Raw genomic sequence first — 5437 nt, forward strand, 5'->3', positions numbered from 1 at the left:
GATATTTGTGTTGATTACATTACGCACCATATTTAATGCAATTGTCTGTTGTTTGCAACTTAATACTTGGAAGGGGTGCGGATGCTAACCTGAAGGTGGACTTTTTAGGCATAGATGCATGCTGGATAGCGGTCTATGTACTTTGTCGTAATGCCCAATTGAATTTCACACTACTCATCATGATATATATGTGCATTGTCATGCCATCTTTATTTGTCAATTGCCCAACTATAATTTGTTCACCCAACATGCTATTTCTTCTTGGAGAGACACCACTAGTGAACTGTGGACCCCGGTCCATTCTTTTACATCGAATACAATCTACTGCAAACATTGTTCTTACTGTTCTTCGCAAACATCATTTTCCACACTATACATCTAATCCTTTGTTACAGCAAGCCGGTGAGATTGATAACCTCACTGTTACGTTGGGGCAAAGTATTTTGGTTGTGTTGTGCAGGTTCCACGTTGGCGCCGGAATCCCTGGTGTTGCGCCGCACTACACTCCTCCGCCAACAACCTTCACGTGCTCCTTGACTCCTACTGGTTCGATAACCTCGGTTTCTTACTGAGGGAAAACTTGATGTTGTACGCATCACACCTTCCTCTTGGGGTTCCCAACGGACGCGTGTTGTACGCGTATCAAGCTCTTTTTCTGGAGTGGTTGCCGGGGAGATCAAGACACGCTGCAAGGGGAGTCTTCCACTTCCAATCTCTTTACTTTGTTTTTGTCTTGCTTTACTTTGTTTTATTTACTGCTTTGTTTGCTTTCTTATATCAAAAATACAAAAAAAATTAGTTACTTGCTTTTACTTTATTTACTATCTTGTTTGCGTTCTTGATGACCCACAAGTATAGGGGGTGTATCGTAGTATCTTCGATAAGTAAGAATGTCGATCCCAACGAGGAGCAGAAGGTGTTGACAAGCAGTTTCGATGAAGGATTCACTGTAAATGCTCACAGACAAGTATTCGGGGGGTTTTGATGTAACGGTTGAATAAAGTACGAGTAAGTAAAGTGCGAGAGTAATAATTGCAGCGAGTGGCCCAATCCTTTTTAGCACAAAGGACAAGCCGGTTTGTTTACTTATAATGACCAAACGTTCTCGAGGACACACGGGATTTTAGTCTAGTGCTTTCGCTACATACGGCTAAATAATCTTCATTGTTATGATAAGTGTTGTGTGGGTGAACCTATGCTAATGTACCGCCCTTCCTAGGACTAATACATACTTGTGATTATACCCTTGCAAGCATCCGCAACTACAAGAAAGTAATTAAGAATAAATCTAACCACAGCCTTAAACTCTGAGATCCTGCTATCCCTCCTGCATCGATATACCAACGGGGGTTTAGGTTCCTGTCACTCCGGCAACCCCGCAATTAGCAAACGAATACAAGATGCATTCCCCTAGGCCCATAAATGGTGAAGTGTCATGCAGTCGACGTTCACATGACACCACTAGAAGAATAACACCACAACTTAAATATCACACCATTGAATATTACTCATCCATAGTTCACTACTAACATTTAGACTTCACCCATGTCCTCAAGAACTAAACGAACTACTCACGAGACATCATATGGAACATGATCAGAGGTGATATGATGATGAATAACAATCTGAACATAAACTTGGTTCAACGGTTTCACTCAATAGCATCAATAACAAGTAGAGATCGATACCGGGAGAGTTTCCCCTATCAAACAATCAAGATCAAACCCAAATTGCTACGGCGGTGACGGTGTCCAGCGGTGATGACGGCGGTGATGATGGTGGAGATGATGATGATGGTGATGGCGATGATGTCCAGCTCGATGACGGTGACGATGGCGTCGATTTCCCCCTCCCGGAGGGAATTTCCTCGGCGGATTCCTGCCCGCCGGAGAGCTCTTTTCTCTACGGTGTTCTCCGCCCCGCGAGAGGCGGCTGTAACTCTTCGCGAGGTACCCTCGTGGCTTAGGTTTTCGGGACGAAGGATTTCGCGAAGAAAAGGAGGCGAAAGGGGTCGTGGGCCCCCCAAACCACATGGCGGCGCGGCCGGGGCATGGGCCGCGCCGCCCTAGGGTGTGGGCCCACCACTGGGTCCTCCTGGCCCCTCCTTCTGGCTTCCTTCGTCATCTTGAAAAATAGGATTTTTGGTATAATTTCCTTCCACAGTTGATCTTCCGAAATATTGCGTTCTGACGGTGCTTTTTCCAGCAGAATCCTGGCTCCGGTGCTTGGTCCCCCAATAATGATGAAACATGCAAAATAGATGAAATAACATAAGTATTGTGTCCCAATATGAAATATATCAATGAATAACAGCAAATTATGATATAAAATAGTGATGCAAATTGGACGTATCAACTCCCCCAAGCTTAGACTTCGCTTGTCCCCAAGCGAAACTGAACTCGATAGACAGGACCACATGTTTATGGAGTGAAGAGTCGATAAATAAAATACGGACAAGAAGCATCATATCCATTCACACAGGACATTATAGTAAACAACCTCTTATAACTCAACTTGAAACAAGTATAAGGTAATCACAAGTAAAGGTGCATAAGAAATCATAATTGGTGATGGCAAACTTCGTTCTTGGTCAGAGAACAATTAACAGATTATACTTATCTCATTGAGCAGCGCTCTCATGTTAAAGTTTATAAGGCACAACTTGCATACTCAATCATAATGGTCTCTTCATGATCATTGATAACTTGCAAAGCTATATTCATTCAGATAAAACTTGTACTAAACAAGGAAGAATAAAAGACATGATGAAGCAAATCACAATATAATGGTTTGATCACAACTACTCAAATGCTTGCTTGAGATGGAGGGAAATAGGTTTACCGACTCAACATAAAGTAAAAGACAGGCCCTTCGCGAGAGGGAAGCGAGGGATTAAATCATGTGCTAGAGCTTTTTCAGTTTTGCAATCATATAAAGAGAATAAAAGTAACATTTTGAGGGGTGTTTGTTGTTGTCAACGACTGGTAGCGGGTACTCTAACCCCCTTGCCAGACAACCTCCTAAGAGCGGCTTGATGTCTACGTTCCCCCTCCTTTCCTGTAGACAGTGTTGGGCCTCCAAGAGCAGAGGTTTGTAGAACAGCAGCAAGTTTTCCCTTAAGTGGATCACCCAAGGTTTATCGAACTCGGGGAGGAAGAGGTCAAAGATATCCCTCTCATGCAACCACTGCAACCACAAAGCAAGAAGTCTCTTGTGTCCCCAACACACCAAATAGGTGCACTAGTTCGGCGAAGAGATAGTGAAATACGGGTGGTATGAATATATATGAGCGGTAGCAACGGTGCCGAGAAAATAGCTTGCTTGGCGTGTAGTTGATGGTGGTAGTATTGCAGCGGTAGTAACACGAGTAAAACGAGTAAACAAGCGGTAGTAACGCAGCAGTATTTAGGAACAAGGCCTAGGGATTACACTTTCACTAGTGGACACTCTCAACATTGATCACATAACAGAATAGATAAATGCATACTCTACACTTTTGTTGGATGATGAACACATTGCGTAGGATTACACGAACCCTCAATGCCGGAGTTAACAAGCTCCACAATAATGCTCATGTTTAAGTAACCTTATAGTGTAAGATAGATCAATATAACCGAGATAGATCACATCAATACCATCATAATGATAATTAACTCCACAATCTACAAGAGATCATGATCATAGCCTACGACAAGAACCACACGGTGCACACACTAGTCACCTTTACACACGTGCGGGAGGAATAGAACTACTTTAATAACATCACTAGAGTAGCACATAGATGAATTGTGATACAAAACTCATATGAATCTCAATCATGTAAAGCAGCTCATGAGATCATTGTATTGAAGTACATGGAGAGAGATTAACCACATAGCTACCGGTACAGCCACGAGCCTCGATGGAGAACTACTCCCTCCTCATGGGAGCAGCGGTGGTGATGAAGATGGCGGTGGAGATGGCAGCGGTGTCGATGGAGGAGCCTTCCGGGGGCACTTCCCCGCTCCGGCAGCGTGCCGGAACAGAGATTCCTGTCCCCCAGATCTTGGCGTCGCGATGGCGGCGGCTCTGGAAGGTTTCTGTGGTTTTCATCGAACGTGTCGAGGTTTTTAGGTCAGGGGCTTTATATAGGCGAAGAGGCGGCGCAGGAGGGATGACAGGGGGGCCACACTATAGGGCGGCGCGGCCCCCCCTCTGGCCGCGCCAGCCTATAGTTTGGTGGGCCTGTGGCCCCCCTCTGACCTCTCTGGTGTGTTACGGATGCTTCAGGGATTCTAAGATCTTTGGCGTTGATTTCGTCCGATTCGAGAATATTTCGTTACTAGGATTTACGAAACCAAAAATAGCGAGAAAACGGAAGCCGGCACTTCGGCATCTTGTTAATAGGTTAGTTCCGGAAAATGCACGAATATGACATAAAGTGTGCATAAAACATGTAGATAGCATCAATAATGTGGCATGGAACATAAGAAATTATCGATACGTCGGGGACGTATCGGCATCCCCAAGCTTAGTTACTGCTCGTCCCGAGCGAGGTAAAACGATAACAAAGATAATTTACGGAGTGACATGCCATCATAACCTTGATCATACTATTTGTAAAGCATATGTAGTGAATGCAGCGATCAAAACAATGTATATGACATGAGTAAACAAGTGAATCATAAAGCAAAGACTTTTCATGAATAGCACTTCAAGACAAGCATCAATAAGTCTTGCATAAGAGTTAACTCATAAAGCAATAATTCAAAGTAAAAGCATTGAAGCAACACAAAAGAAGATTAAGTTTCAGCGGTTGCTTTCAACTCATAACATGTATATCTCATGGATAGTTGTCAATGCAAAGCAATATAACAAATGCAATAAGCAAGTATGTAAGAATCAATGCACAGTTCACACAAGTGTTTGCTTCTTGAGATGGAGAGAAATAGGTGAACTGACTCAACATTGAAAGTAAAAGAATGGTCCTCCAAAGAGGAAAAGCATCGATTGCTATATTTGTGCTAGAGCTTTGATTTTGCAAACATGAAACAATTTTGTCAACGGTAGTAATAAAGCATATGTATCATGTAAATTATATCTTACAAGTTGCAAGTCTCATGCATAGTGTACTAATAGTGCCCGCACCTTGTCCTAATTAGCTTGGACTACCGGATCATCACAATGCACATGTTTTAACCAAGTGTCACAAAGGGGTACCTCTATGCCGCTCTGTACAAAGGTCTAAGGAGAAAGCTCGCATTGGATTTCTCGCTATTGATTATTCTTCAACTTAGACATCCATACCGGGACAACATAGACAACGAGATAATGGACTCCTCTTTTATGCATAAGCATGTAACAACAATTAATAATTTTCTCATTTGAGATTGAGGATATATGTCCAAAGCTGAAACTTCCACCATGGATCATGGCTTTAGTTAGCGGCCCAATGTTT

The sequence above is a fragment of the Lolium rigidum genome, chromosome 4 (genome assembly GCF_022539505.1).
Source record: "Lolium rigidum isolate FL_2022 chromosome 4, APGP_CSIRO_Lrig_0.1, whole genome shotgun sequence".
Taxonomy (NCBI): domain Eukaryota; kingdom Viridiplantae; phylum Streptophyta; class Magnoliopsida; order Poales; family Poaceae; genus Lolium; species Lolium rigidum.